Consider the following 16,391-nt stretch of genomic DNA (forward strand, 5'->3'; position numbering starts at 1 on the left):
CATCTTGTAATAGTTGATCACTGCTTTCTATCTATATTTGTCATCTCCTCTACTTAGTCATTAGCTTTTCTAAGACAGGGACTATACCTCATGCCTCGTTTTGAAAGGTAGCCTGGAAAAATGGAGAGGACACAGAGCTAGAAGTTAAAGGACATGAATCCAAATACAATTTTGCTACAAATTAACACTGTGACCTTTAGGTGCATTGCTTGAGCCCTGGGGATCTAAATTATATAGAAACTGCAAATAATTACATTTTTACCAAATGTAAAGAGCTTTTTCTTTCCATAAAAATAGCTTTCCATTCTAAAAAATAATAATAACAGTACAGAAATCTTGAAATCAAAAATTAAAAATCAGCTGAATTTGCACTACCCTGAGGTAAAGACTAATTCACATTTTGGTATTTCTCACTTTACATAGATTTCTTTTAATCGGTGTGCACTCGTGGTTAAGCAATCTATCTCTCTATCAATCATCTCTGTTTATTTAATAATGGGTAAAATACTGATTTCTTGTCAGCCTTGCCTGCTTAGCAATATGAAGTGCAAGTATTTGGGGGCGCCTGGGTGGCTCGTGGGTTAAGAATCTGACTCTTGGTTTTTGCTCAGGTCACAACCCCAAAGTCCTGGGAATAAGCCCTGTACTGGGGCTCTCTCTCTTCCTCTCCTTCTCTGCCCCTCCACCCATGCTCTCTCTCTTTCTTTCTCTAAAGTAAACAAATAAATCTTTCCTTAGAAAAAGTTCACCTATTTTCACTTCACCACATTAATGCAGAATTATATGCTTATTAAACCATATATAATCCCTTTTTAAAACATATTTTAGAGAATGACCTCAGAGTAGATATTTCCACTGACTGCTAAAAGAAGTATGTAATTCCAGTTTGTAATCTCTGACGAGATATCTCTGACTTTGGTACAGAAGTTGCCATGTGGCGCTCTGCCTTTCTAATTGAACATTCATTTGCTGGCTTCAGTTCAGTTGGATTCTGAGTAAGCTGAAGCCTCCACTCCCAGCCCCTCACCGATTCCAGCTTTGTCTCCTTGCAGACCCTTTGCCCAGACTCCAGCATCCAACAGGCTCTAGAAGTCAACAGTTTTCTTTACTTTTTATTTTTTTTAAGTTTAGCGCAACAGAGTTGATAGAAGAATCTGATATAACCTTATATAAATTGGTGTGAGGCAACTTACGGTTTTGATGTAATTCATTCGGTGCAGGCGTTTTATATGTTTCGCTTCCAAAATGAAAAGGTATTTGACTCTGAGTTTCTGCCCCAGGTCCTTCCTGTCAGTGATACGTAATATAGAATATATTTCTCTATTAACTACCTGATAAATATAAAATATTCTGACTTACAAAATTCATCTGGTACAAAGGGTTTTGAATAAGAGATGGTAGCTCTGTTCTAAATTTATGAAACCTTCAATCCTGGTGACTAAAATTCACACTTTGTTTTTCTTGTTAGCCTTCATTAAGAAAGAAAGAAAGAAAGAAAGAAAGAAAGAAAAAGAAAGAAAGAAAGAAAGAAAAAGTAACAACAGACTCTTAACTATGGAGAACAAGCTGATGGTTACCAGAGGGGTTGGGGTGGTGGGGATGAGTAAAACAAGTGATGGGGATTAAGGAGGGCACTTGTGGTGGTGAGCACCCGTGATATACGGAATTGTTGAATCACTATTAATACAGCACTGTATGCTAACTAACTGGAATTAAAATAAAACCTTTAAAAGCTAATTAATATAATAATAATAGTGTTGGGCATTACAGCAGCGGTTTCCAAACTTGTGTTTTCTTTTTGGGCTTCAGAAAACATCTTCAGATAAAATCTGACCTCAAAAACTGATCCCTTAGCCAAGATAGAAGTCAGGTTCCAATCCCCAGAGGGGAACCCAGAGATCGGTCTACTGGGTCCTTCTTCCACTCACTCCAAGATCACCTTTGCTCTGCTGTCGTGAAGACGGCTGTGGTAAAGGCTGACAGTTGCTCAGGCTCTAGAGATCCCAAGGAGGGCAAGGTGGTAGCCAGATGTCCTGGAAAGTACCACCAACCAGGCAGAGAAAACCACCATTCCATGGCCCGGAAGGGGTTTGTTGTGGTAGTTCTGCTGTTGTTTTGTTCTGGGTTTCTTTTCTGGTGAGATGAACAAGAGATCACATTTAGAACAGAAGGAGAATTAGAAGGCGATTCCTTGGAATCGTATTTCAAGGTTGAATGTATGAAAATGTATGCCTTAATGTATGCCTTAAAATGTATTAACCAATCCCTACTTGGGTTACTTATGTCACTTTCTAAGTTTTTGTACAAATAAAACCATAGTGATAGTGGCTATATAGTGAAGTGAAGTGAAGATATATCCACATACATTATTGTACATTTGTGTTACCATTTCTTTGTGATGAATCCTGAGGGTAGAAGTATTGTGTATGTACATGAAAATTTTCTACATAGTGTTGGATTGTCCTCCAGAAAGATCGCACCAATTTATACCTCACATAACCCTTCAAGTCCCTTCATGTCTTGATTTTCAGAGACTTATTAAATCAGTAAGTTGTTTCACATGCTTCCTTACTGTTTTTAATTTCTGGAATATTATCATTTTTAAAGTGTCATTGGAATTTAATAAGCACTGAAAAGGAAGTTTCATCAAAATAAGTGTTTATTTAGTTGCTGGTATTTAATTAAAATATTTAAGATTTAATTCATTAATATTATTTTTTAAATCTCTGATACATCTCTGACTTTATCTTCTTTATTCTTTTACTCTTGATAAGCAATTTCTAGTGAAAGTTTCTTAGAATGGTCATTGTACTTAAAATGGTTATCAAAAACTGCAAAAAGTAAACATAAAAAATTGTTGCTAATCTAGCTTTCCTCCTTCTGCAAGTTTTTTTAAGTGGGTGTTTTTAAGATGAACCGATATTTTTTCCCCTCTATTTTTTTTTTTTTAAAGATTCTTTATTTTTATTCGACAGAGAGAGACAAAGAGAGGGAACACAAGCAGGGGGAATGGGAGAGGGAGAAGCAGCCTCCCTGCCCAGTAGGAAGCCTGATGGGGGGCTTGGCCCCAGGACACTGGGATCACGATCTGACCCCAAGGCAGACACCTAACTGAGTCACCCAGGTGTCCTCCCCTCTATTTTTTTATTATGTGTTTTAAATGCATGCTATCAGGAAAGTGTCTATAAGTGAAATAAAAAGGACATTGTTTTTTTGTTGAATAAGGCGTTTTCTGTAGAAATATTGATGGCTAACATAACACCAGAGTCATTTAGAGCCAGCAGGGTGTACCTATGCTACTTTAATTATTAAAGGCTTTTTTCTCACAGTGACTGAATTGTAGAATGTACACATTTCAAATTGAATGAAGCTGTAGTTTTCAGACAATATAAATCTAACAGAATGATGAGAGAAAAAAATGTTGAAATGCAGGAAAGTTATAGAATTCAGATCAATAAATAAAAAGGAAGTCTACTTATGGCCCCCATAATTATGCCTGTGTGAGTGGGGTGATAGATTTTCAGCATTTTCACAGTGAGCTCTTTTTGCGTTCAGTTGCAGTTTTGAAATTGACTATGTGTTACTGAAAAAGATGTGAGAAAATAAACTTATACCTTGTCTTCATAGGACTTGTATCTTTCCATCTTTTTTTTTTTATGTTGCCTTCATATTTTTAAACATGGTATGAAAAACAGTAAGTATATCAGTTCTATTTAAAGTAATGACTCCTCACTCTAGAAGACAATAATCTTTAAAGCAGGATGTCAGCTGCTGGCACTTCCTTTCCTAGCCTGTGTTTCCCTTTGGAGTGGTTGCATTTTACCAAAATTCCAGTTTGTCTGAAATATGAGCAGGAGTCTTGGTTCATGTTTGCTTGATCAAGTAGTTATTGGTGAATATGATTTTCATCCGGTCAAGTAAAATAAGCATTTATCTCCAACTTACCTTCAGGTGAAGAGCCTGTCTTTTGGGAGAAGACAGCATTTACTTTACTCTTCTTACTGATATCACTGTTTACAGACAAGCTGGACTGAATTTTTCAAATACAGAATCAAGGGGTGCCTGGGTGGCTCAGTGGGTTAAAGCCTCTGCCTTCGGCTCAGGTCATGTTTCCAGGGTCCTGGGATGGAGCCCCACATCAGGCTCTCTGCTCAGCGGGGAGCTTGCTTCCCTCTCTCTCTCTCTGCCTGCCTCTCTGCCTACTTGTGATCTCTGTCTGTCAAATAAATAAATAAATAATATTTTAAAAAATACAGAATCAAGATACATATTGTGTTATTTGGCCAAGTATAATGGTGGGATTCTGGAAGATTCTTCTGCCTGGGGCCCATCATCCAATAAGCCTGACTCACAGGTGAGACAGGAGGTTGAGGCACTGAGTGAATATTTGGAGCATGATCTAAGCTTGTCTTGTCTTTGAGGCTTAGATGTACACACCAGTGTCTAGTCAACATTCCTATGTCCATCAGCATGCTTCCTAGCCAACAAGGATACCCTGAGGCAGAAATCAACCTGGGGTACTCCTAGGCAATCCAGTCCTATTCTAATAATCTAGCCACTGGGGAGAAACGTAGGACCAAAAGCAAATTTTTTGCTCATGGTTTTGAAAAATTTCTTGACACGTTGAAACTGTCATGAGATTTGCATTACTGTGCATGCATGTGTATGTGTCTGTGTGTCTGTGTGTGTTATCATCTAGGCTGCATGTCTGTCAACTTACTGAGATTTAGTTTGTTAAAACAAATGATAAGACATATTGACATCACGAGCCCCCTGGTATGATGTACTGAGGACACAACATTTTATCTGGGGTGTCGCCAAAAACGGATGGCCGTAGTCCAGTCACGAGGGAAATAAAGGGTCAGATGAACCCGAACTAAGAGACATCTGAGGAAATGACTAGTTGATACTATTCCAAAGTGTCAAAAACAGGAAAGACAGGGAACGGCTAAAGAACTGTTACTGACCAGAAGAGTCTAAGGAGAGGTAGCAACTAGGGGCAAAGTGGGATCCCAGCTGGGATCCGGCACAGAAGGACGGCAATCTTGGAAAAACTGGTGAAACTGGAGTAAGATTTTTAGGTAACAGTGTGGCACCCATATTAATTTTCTGGTTCTTACCATTCTGCTGTATTTATGCAGTATGTTAACATCAGGGGCAGCTGGAATATAATGGGAAATCTGTACTATTTCTGCCATTCTTCACTAAGTACAAAGTTAGTTAAAATAAAAAGGTTTTCAAAAACACATTGTTCATAGGAACCGCTTCTAGATTCCTTCAGACACTTCAAATGGTTCATTCTTAAATCATTCTAGTAAGACTCCACATTTATCCTCTATGAACTTAGGCTTGTTACTGTAAATCAGTTGCCCCAGCGTATCGTGGTTAGAGCATTAGAGACAGGAAGACAAGGTTTCGAAGTTGAGTTCTGCCACCTGCCAGATGTTTGACCTTGAGAAATTACTTACCTTTGATGGGCCTCCGTCTTCTCCTCTTTAAGTGTGGAATGATGACAATGACGATGACGATGACGATGATGGGGAGGATGCTGTTGATGGTTCTATTGCCGCTGCTGATGCTAATCCCTGCTTCATGGGAGTCCTGAGAACATTCAGTTAAGTCCCATTTAGCAAGTACTTAACACAGTAGCTGGGACCTAATAAGCACTTTATACATACTGGCTGTTGCTCCTGATGTTGTTGCTGTTCACATCTCTTTTCCTTTACTCAGCAATAAAATGTAAATAATGCGCCAAGTTACAAGGATAAAACAAGCTATTGTATTCAAAGCAGCTCCTTGGCACAGCGCCCTTGCCAAATAAGATGTAGGTACTAGTATCATTCATCTGGGCAGCCGTCCATCCATCCATTCATTCACCTAAATAAAACCCCATCCACTATTAGGGGGGAGTCTCCTATGCACTGGAGATTGGCGAGTCTTTAATGTTCAAAGCAGGGCTATTAATCACTGAACAGGCAGAGCGATCCTAATAGCATGTATCTTCTGCATGTATAGCACATTACAATCCGTGAACAGCTTTTCCATACGGTATTTCCTGCATCTGGCAGCACTGGCTGCGATCTCTCTCTACGAATGTGGAGGCTGAAAATGAGAGTCGCAAGGTGATGCTCCATCCTTGCTTATGTGACCTGGCAGGGGGCTGATAGACTTTCCCAGTAAAGGGCTCCATGGTAAATATGTTAGCTTAGCGGCTGGACGATCTCTGTTGATGCTGTTCCCCCCTGAACAAGGGGAGACGACAGCCACAGACAACAGGTAAACAGATGCATGCCACCATATTCCAATACAGTTGGACTGATAGAACCAGCAGCACCCAGATTTGTGGACCCTTGCACCCATCAGAGGTGAAGCAGTTACTCAGTTTTAGATTTCTGACTCCAAACCCAGGCGTTTCATGAAGTTCTGCTGCATCATTTCAGCAGAGGACCTGCAATGTGCCTCTGCAGCTTCGCTTCCCAGAAATGATTATCTCGTCGCTCTTGCTGTATCCCGCTTCTTGGTCATCAAGCAATATGTATTAAATGCTCAGCTGAAATCCAGGTTCACTCTGCCTCTCAGTCTTGTTGCCATTGTTCAGAAGACGTGAAGGGGAACCGTTCTCAGGGAGCCCTTGTAACTCCCTGTGACCATTGATTTCTTTTCTAATTGTTACACACCCTCTTTTATTTATTTTTTTAAAAGATTTATTTATTTACTTATTTACTTATTTAAGAAAGAGTGTGTGTGCATGCCAGCAGGTGGAGGGGTAGAGGAAGAGAATCTTCAAGCAGACTCCCCACTGAGTCGGGTGCCAGTCTCAGGGCTCTGATCTCACCAACCCCAGTTCATGACCTGAGCCAAAACCAGGAGTCGGACACTCAACACACTGAGCCACCCGGGCGCCCCATACACCGTCTTTTAGAAGAATGCATTCTATAAATGATCTTTTTTGAAGAGGGATCAGCCTAGAGAGTGATTCGTAGTTTCTAAATGCAGCTTTTTACTTTGACTTTGAAATTAAAAAAAAAAAAAATCTGAAATATTCTTAAAAATAAGTACATTTTCCTGCTTTTAATGTGTATCCCTCTCTGACTTGTCATGACTCCCCAGTGATTGCCTTTAATGCCTCCACCATCCCATCTGAAGTCCATTTATTATCCCAGGGTGTAATTTATTGTTGAGACTTAGATTTAGGCAGAGAAGCTTGCTGATCTCCCTTGGGATCTCTTCACTCATCTTGGGCTTCATGTTTTCCTCTTTTCGATTTGTTGATAGCAAAGGGACAAGTGATATGGGAATTGAATGAACCCTCTTTCTCCCCAGCTTCTATATTAGCATGATGTCACCTGCTCAAGCAGTAAGTCAATTGTATCCTTCTTCTCATCTGACTCGAAAGAGAGTCATAACCTGATACCCTGTCAATTTCACCAGGTTTTGTAAGCCATGGCTTAGCCTGTACTTTTTGACACTATTTTTACAGATTTGTTCCTTTCTTCCTTGATCATTTGTCTTTCTCTTCACACATCTTGTTGTTCATTGGTCTCATTTAATTACAGAACCAGATAAAATTCATGAATTGAATGACAGGTGGTGGTGCTGTTTTGCTGAAACACTTACTAGACTTGTACCTTGACTGAGGCTTTCTTTGATTTCTTTGGCATTTGGTTGCCTTGTACAGTCTAGTGATGGAAGATGACTGAACTGTCTTTTAAATTCTACCCTTCAAGCTACATAATGTTCATTAGTTTCATGTGTGACTACATAGTTTTTACCTTTATTTGTGGCAGGAACATCCCATTAAGTCTACCTCTGTTCATTTTATATTAGCTTTTTTTAAATTTAATTTTTTAAAATAATTTTTTAAAAATTTTTTATAAACATATAATGTATTATTAGCCCCAGGGGTACAGGTCTGTGAATTGCCAGGTTTACATACTTCACAGCACTCACCACAGTACATACTCTCCCCAATGTCAATAACCTCACCACCCTCTCCCTACTCCCCTTCCCTCGGCAACCCTCAGTTTGTTTTGTGAGATTAAGAGTCTCTTATGATTTGTCTCCCTCCCAATCCCATCTTGTTTCATTTATTCTTTTCCTACCCCCCAGACCTCCCACGTTGCATCTCCACTTCCTCATATCAGGGAAATCATATGATAGTTGGCTTTCTCCGACTGACTTATTTTACTAAGCATAATACCCTTTAGTTCCATCCACGTTGTCGCAAATGGCAAGATTTCATTTCTTTTGATGGCTGCATAGTATTCCATGTCATATATATATATATAATCTCACATCTTCTTTATCCATTCATCTATTAGCTTTTAATAAGGCCATCATGAATGAAAGTACAAACAAGACTCTGGACCACAGGGAGGTATTTGATAAGAAGTTCTTCATTAATACATTCAAAATAGGCTTGGCGTTCCTTTTTATGCCACTAAACGAAATAAAAATGTTCAAAGGTAATTATTAAAATTTTGTGGGTCCATAAAAAGAGGATTTTGGACACTGAGGAAATCCTGAATCTCTATTTGCTGTTATACTGAAGGACTCTTGGCTGAGACAACCAAATCCTCCCGACTTTTTCCTAAACTCCAGCCATTTGCTCTTCAAACGATTCTCTTTCCTCTTCTAGACAGTCTTGAACTGGACATGACTGCTTACATACTCAGATTCTTTCATTTTCTTTGCTGAGTTTTAAAGCCACCAGAGATCTCACTGTCAGTGTTGCTGCTTTTCTCACCGCTCTACCAGAATTCAGTGTGTGTGTGTGTGTGTGTGTGTGTGTGTGTCATTTGCACACATGCGCTCTCTCAAATAAATAAAATCTTAAAAAATAAATAAATAAAATTACATTTTCTAAGTGACGATAGAACCAAAACATATATCATATAATTAGAGACAGAATTCTAAGAGGTGTAATTGTAAAGGAACTTCTGTGAGATCTCTTCCTAAAGGAGGCAGGCAGGAATCTTGCTGGTTTTCAAAAAAGTACTGTAATGGAAGTTTTTCCTTAATCATCAGAAATTGGTCCGCCTGTACTGTAGTGCTTCATCTTAGTGAATTCAATAACTTTTCTGGTTGTGTTATTTATAAAATGACTTTCGCTTATAGATATTCAAATAGATGCAGTTGGTTATAATCCCAGAGAAAATAAGGGAGTGAGGAGAATGGATACCTGAGTCATTAGTATGGAGAATTATCTCAAACACAACAGATTTCTTCATGACAAATCACACAAAATCTCCATAGCAACTTCACATAATTATGCATAAGATTTTAGCACAGTAAGAAAACTATACTCTGACGAACTTGTAAAGACTAGTGATATACAGTGACATGGATGTGTGGGTAGATGGCACACAGGAAGATTGAAGGGGGCAGTTCTAAGATGTGAGAAATGCACAAAGGATAAAAAAGATTGCCTGCTTTGTGCTTTGGAGAATACTGATTCAGTCACTGCGTTGTCTCGAAATTGGAGACTGGGGGCCACAGTATTTATTGATAATAGGACGTCCCAGCTAGAACCACCATTGCTAAAGGAATGTTAGCATTTCTATTATATTTTTTTCTGGGTTATTATATTTTTTCACTGTAAGAAAATCTTTCTAGGCAATATATTGGCATACTAGATTGACATAGAGAGATGATTTTATAATTATTTTTTGAATTTATTAAAATAGCTTTGAGCTATTATTCAAAGCTCTTAAAAAGAGCTATAGAAGCACTCCAGATATGCAAATAATATCAAGTTTAGTTACTACAAAACATAACTGAGATGCTTTCATGCAAATATTTCTTATTCTAAATAATGATTTTTCACAAGTGTTAACTCACATTGTTAACTCACACTTGGGTTTATTTCCCACCTGACTCCTCCTTATAATGTTATTTACTAATTGTTTAGTGTCAGTAATACAGCTTTTGTTAATTTTGTTAATTTTTGTTAATTTTGTTCATTTATAAAATGTTGCCGCCTTTATATATTAGTAGCTCAATTAATCAATTTATATAAGAAAAGAGGATGGTACTTCTGGAAACTCCCAGGCCATAACAGAGCATTGCAAGATTAGGCAGCGTTGATGGGGAAGAGCAAGAGGATGTTACTTACTCAATTTGGTGCAGTGCATATTAATTCCACTGACTCTGGGCACCTGGGTGGCTCAGTCGTTAAGCGTCTGCCTTCGGCTCAGGTCATGATTCCAGGGTCCTGGGATCCAGCCCAGCATCAGGCTCCCTGCTTGGCGGGAAGCCTGCTTCTCTCCCACTTCCCCTGCTTGTGTTCCCTCTCTCACTGTGTCTCTCTCTGTCAAATGAATAAATAAAATCTTTAAAAAAAAAATATTCCACTGACTCTGACTTCGCAATGGGTGCTAGAAGCCAAAAGATGACTTTGGCATAGTTTGTGTAGTGGGAATATTGAGGATGTAGAGTCAGAAACAGACATGTGGTTAGTCAATTTCAATATAATGGAACAGAGGCTGAGATACACTCCAGGCTTATAATGGACCGTACCTGAAGGACATGTCTGTAACCAAGAGAGGATTTGATGCATCTTAAAGGGAAAAAGTGTCACCAAGGTTGAGAAAGGGAAGGACAGCATGCCACACTACAGAAATTGTATAGCAAATGTCCAGAGGTGTCAACTAATGCAATGTTTCCAGTGAGGTAACAACTACCACTTTGGTGTGATTGGAGCTTAAGTTCAGGAGTGGAGGGCTTGGATCTGGAGGAGGGTTACTATTCAAGTCAGGCCTTTTATGACAAGCAGATAACCAAAAACAGTTGCTCTTAAAAAAGAAAGGAGCTGTGGCACCTGGGTGGTTCAGTGGGTTAAGCTTCTGCCTTCAGCTCAGGTTATGATCTCAGGGTCCTGGGATCGAGGACCTCATTGGGATCTCTGCACAGTGGGGAGCCTGCTTCCCCCTCTCTGTCTACTTGTGATCTTCTGCAGTGTTTTGAGCAAGCTAGTGACATAATGCAATTTGCATTTTAGACAGATGCCAACTCCATTTTGGAGAGTGGAATGAGATTGAGGGGGGAGCAAACTAAATACAGAAAGGTTGCTCAAGAGGTCATTTTTTTTTTTTAAAGATTTTATTTATTTATTTGACAGAGAGAGATCACAAGCAGGCAGAGAGAGAGGAGGAAGCAGGCTCCCCGCTGAGCAGAGAGTCCGATGCAGGGCTCGATCCCAGAACCCTGAGATCATGACCTGAGCCGAAGGCAGCAGCTTAACCCACTGAGCCACCCAGGTGCCCCAAGAGGTCATTTTTGAAGCACAGACTTTTCCAGTGATTGAACCCCTTTGTCTCAAGTATCAGGGAGCAAAGAGAAGCTGAGGCCCCATTTGTGCCCTCTCTAACCATGAAGATCATTACTTCAGTTACTTTGAGGGTGATATTAACTATGTCCTGTTAACATTAAAATGTTAATTAAATTGATTTAATACTGTACTATAGAACTATTTTCATTTGTAGGATAAATTTAGTCCATTTCTATGCTTTGAAGCAGAATATCTAAGTGATTATGGACACTTAAGAGTTTACTTTATTTTGAAGGCTATAAGAAAAATGTATTTTCACTGAAGTGTGTGTGTGTGTGTGTGTGTGTGTGTGTGTGTGTGTATGGCCCAAGTATTAGGTGACCATAGTTTGGGAAGAACGGACAAGACATAGCATAATATCCAGTGGTGGAAAAGCATGTACTAATTTCTTCATCTATCTGTCAAACTTTTCTTTTAATATGGAATGTGTCACGAATTCATGTGTCTTCCTAGTGCAGGGGCCACACGAATCTTCTCTGCATCATTCTAATTTTAATATATGTGCTGCCGGAGTGAACACTCTGTCAAACATTTTTGAGGGTTTATGAGGTGACAGTAACTGTTCTGAGCAAGAACAAGGCAATCATGTGCAAAGCAGCCAGGAACCTTGCCCTTATAGAAATTGCAATCTAGCAGATATGTCCCATAATGCCATTTATGCAGGCCTTGCTTTTCAAGTTGATCAGGATTCTCAGTTTCTTGGCATTTTCCAGCTGTCCACCAAGTGTCCTTGAATCGTGTGAGAAGAAATGCTGACAATGAACATAGATTTCCGGACTTCCTAGAAAATAGAGTAAAGGTCTCCCTACCTCATTCAGTTTAATGCAAATACTAACTTTATGCTATCTCTGTTATCCCTAAGCCCTAATTTTAAAAAGTATAATAGTCAGACTCTAACTTTAATCATAAAATTTTAGGTATTTCTCAAGAAGTATAAATATTTGGCTTTGACTCCTGGATAAATGACTTTCTAATCTGTGAGAAACAGAACTTTCTCCAAATTGAAACAGAAGTAATTAAATTCCCAAATGTGCAATATTGTCTTGATCTGGTGATTCAGCCCTGAGATGACTTCCCCTACATCCTTTCCTTTAGCTCTCGTTCAGCTATATGATCCTTCGACTCTGGGAGTTCGGTGAATTGGCCAGAAAATCAGAGCTCCGTCTTCACATTCAGGCTACCTGGCTTTCCCATATTCCTTTGATAGCTCTAGGCATGGACAGCAGAGCTGCAGGGAAAGTGGTAAAAATGGTGATGAAATGCTCTATTTTGTTCCTTCCATACATAGTCAGTATTCATCTTATATTGTTAACTCTGCACACATAGGGACAAAATATGCATCATCCAGTTTTTAAAAATAGTTGTTCCCTGGGGCACCTTAGCAGCTCAGTCAGTCAAACATCTGCCTTCAGCTCAGGTCATGATCCCTGAGTCCTGGGATCAAGTCCTGCATCAGGCTCCCTGCACAGTGTGGACTCTGCTTCTCCCTCTGCCTGCCATTCCCCCTGCTTGTGCTCTCTCTCTCTGTCAAATAAATAAATAAAATCTTAAAAAAAAAAAAAAAGTTGTTCCCTAGCACCATGAGAGGTGACTAATAAAAATACAAGATACCAACCTAAGATGGGATTTAAGATACAAAAATATTGCTCCTTCAAATGCGAAAACAGACTTGTCGCTTTTACCATAACATTCTTGCTCAAAGATCATATTCAAAGAATACAGATTTTTAAAAAAAGAAAATGCAAATATGTGGCCACAAAATGACTATCATTTGTGCAATGTTTGTGGAAGTTCTCTGCTTTGCTAGGTTGGATTTAAGAAACCTTCTTGGAAACTAGACTCCAGGGCATCCTGATTTGTTTTCAGATGTGTGAGTATTGTATGAAATGGATTGAAGAGAAGTCAAGGTCAGAATTAAAAAAAAGAAAGAAAGAAAGAAAAAGAAAGAAAGAAGGAAAGAAAGCCCAAGTTTTGGAGTTTTGGTAATAAGTAATCTCAGGACTGTAAAATCTTTTGACTCAAAAATACAACTCAGGGGGCGCCTGGGTGGCTCAGTGGGTTAAGCCGCTGCCTTTAGCTCAGGTCATGATCTCGGGGTCCTGGGATCGAGCCCCACATCGGGCTCTCTGCTCAGCGGGAAGCCTGCTTCCCTCTCTCTCTGCCTCTCTGCCTACTTGTGATCTTTGTCAGGTAAATAAATAGAATCAAAAATACAACTCAGAATGCAAACCCCAATTTGCTGTCACTGTGAGAAAAGCAAATATTTCCAACTGTATCTAAACTATCTTGAAAGCAGAAGTTCAAGGAAAGAATTGCCTCTTGTATGTGATATTAACATCTCCCGTCTTGAGAAGTTCTATCTGTTAATATGAATCATAATAAGATGATTTGTGAGTAGGTAGATGCAGAACTTTTTATTCACATCTCCGTACATTTTATTTGCATATAAAGTGGCACATTTGTACTCAACAATAACTAGCCCTGGAGGAGTAATATTTAATAGGAGAATATAATTATCCCAGTCGGGCCATAAACATTTTCTTTAGGGCAATGACTACAGTTTAAGATAGCCTCATAATGACTCTTGTAAAGTACCACACTCTTACCAAATTGAGCTTGAGAAAAAAATTTAAGCTACAAAAATATTATGATTTCATTTGAATAAAATATCTGTTTTCACTTATCCACAGTTTTAGGAATGATACGCATTAAGGTCAATGAGCTATTAAATGTTTAATTTTGATTCTGTGTGAAGACCTCAAGCCATTATTTTAAGTACAAATGTTAAGAACTGTAAATATTTTATTGTATACCATGTTAACCACCCAGAATTGTTTTATTTTCATCTCCGATAATGACATTATTACAGACACTAGATAGAATACATGTAGTTAATACTTGGGATCATTTAAAGTGGCATATTCAGGATATCTGATCATACGCCTTGCATTCATTGGTTCTGTTTTGACCAAGCAGTTTTTTCTAAGATTTTAGGATGTGTTGCCTAGATAGTTATAATGTCTCAATATTATAGAAGTTGTGTGTTTGTGTGTGTATACACATATGTATAGTCTTATACACATACTAGAAAAAACAAGAAGCTAACTTATTTTGTCTGTCCTTCTAATGTTGGTAGAGGTTTTCTGTTAGGAATCAGAAGGCTTGTGCCATCACATTGCTTTTAGCATTAATAAGCCAGGTGACGATTCAGTTATCTTCTATGAATTTCTTGTCTGTTAGTTGATGTATCAGACCAACTCCTGAGAATTTCTTAGGCCAGAAATTCTGGAGATTTTGTTCCTTACCCCAACCTGATGTGTAAGGAAGACATCAAGGAGGCCCAAGTGCTTGTAGGGAAGGGAGTCAAAACAAGTAATGAAGGGAGCCTGAGGTTAAGTGTTACATACTGAGCACAAGGAAGAATTGAGAAGTCAGTGTGATGTGAGAACAGTCATAGCAAATGTCCTGCTGTTACCACGACTGGCCGACTTTCAGAGCAACTAAGCTCACAAGTCCAGGGAAGGGACTGATGCACTCTACCTGGGCTAGAGTGTAAGTTGCCTTCCAGCCTTAAAGACTGTGGGAATGCCTCCCCCTTTAGGGTATTAGGTGATATTCCAGTTTGTTCTTTCCGCAACTACTTCATACTTTTGCTGATAGAAGCACATAATTCATGCTTCATATTTGTAGGCTGATTGTACAGGATTCAGTACTACAACTCTTGGATATTTTTCGTATCAAAGTTCAGTTCCCTCAAGTTTGTGAATAACTGCCCTCTAATTGAGAATTCAGTGTTTTTGGCTTGCTCCAAGTTTGTTTGAACACAGCCCAAAGTTTCTTTTTAAGGCCAGTCCACGCAGAGCCTTGGCTCAGTGTTGTGCTTCCAGCAAGAGAAGCTTGTTTGTTTGGCAAAAACCTGTGGAGTCACAAGACTTTAAATATTTCCTTTTTTAGTTTGTACTTTGCCAACATCTGGACAATGGATATGGAGAACATTTCTCAGCATATGTTCTTCTGGAAATCCCATACATATTGATAAAGGGAAATTAATTTGGCTACTGTAAAAATGGGCTCATTTTGGCCCCTGAGCCGGTGGGATTTCTGGCTGGAGTCTTCTGCATCAAACATCTCCCTGAGTTGGGGCAGTCCACCAGTAAACCACTGATGGGCCCACTAGATCAGACCGTGGTCTGAATGTGAACATTTCTTCCTTTTGTATGCGTAGAGAGCACCCACTCTCATCCTTCTACACTCAGCCACTCAGCCGCCCCAGAGTGACAGGGCAGGCACTTGCAGTACCAAGCCACTATCAAGAGTCCCCCGGAGGCTGGGACAGCAACTGCAGCATGTGCTTAGAAGTGTGTCCTCACCGTCTTCCTCTTCCTAGACCCCTGCCCAACACAGTCTTGACACAGGTTTGGTGTTTTAGTCTATGCCTTGTAACTTACACCCTGTTGTGTCTGGGACAGCTCTTCCCTTGGGAGCAGTGGTGCCTCATTCCTTCACTGTCTCGCCCATGTATTGATTCAAAATACATTCACTGATCACCTAATACAGGTCAGGCCCAGTGTCAGATGCTAGGGAGGGAGCAAGGACAGAGCAGACAAAACTCCCTGTCATCATGGACTTGCCACTCTCGTGGGGAAGACACATTATAAAGAAAATGAAGAAGCAAAAGTATAGAAAATGATAAGTGCTGTGAGGAAATAAAACCAGGGAGCGGATAGAGTGTTGTGCTTGTGACTTTGGTAAGGTGTTTGGGGAAGACTCTCCTTGGAGAAAAGATCTGAAAGAGGGAGGAAGGAGCCAGAGGGAATGCAAGAGAGGACAGAGGCTTCACAGAGCATGTCATACTTTACTCCACTTTACTTCATGGGGTCCCGGGAAGCCTTGAAGTGTTTGAGCAGGAGAATGAGCTGATGTGACTTGCATTTTAATGGTGTCACTCTGGCTGCTCTGTAGGGCGAGGGCAGAGACAAGGAGACCTGTTTGGAGGCCGATGCAGTCATCCAGGCAGATGGGGATGGTGGGAGGAAGCAGGTGGGGTGGGAGCTGCAGGGTT

At 39.7% G+C, this 16,391-nt stretch overlaps 1 protein-coding gene and 1 non-coding gene across 5 annotated transcripts in view; one reads left to right on the forward strand and one right to left on the reverse strand.

Annotated features, from left to right (window-relative positions):
• The window catches only part of NCKAP5 (NCK associated protein 5), a 949,833-nt gene that overhangs the window by 272,105 nt on the left and 661,337 nt on the right, over positions 1-16,391 (forward strand). The gene's annotated exons all lie outside the window — the stretch shown is intronic.
• On the reverse strand, positions 11,743-11,849 carry LOC132014737 (U6 spliceosomal RNA). Its single transcript, XR_009403387.1, has one exon. It is a non-coding gene; the product is annotated as a U6 spliceosomal RNA (small nuclear RNA).

Source organism: Mustela nigripes, chromosome 3 (assembly GCF_022355385.1).
Source record: "Mustela nigripes isolate SB6536 chromosome 3, MUSNIG.SB6536, whole genome shotgun sequence".
Lineage (NCBI taxonomy): Eukaryota > Metazoa > Chordata > Mammalia > Carnivora > Mustelidae > Mustela > Mustela nigripes.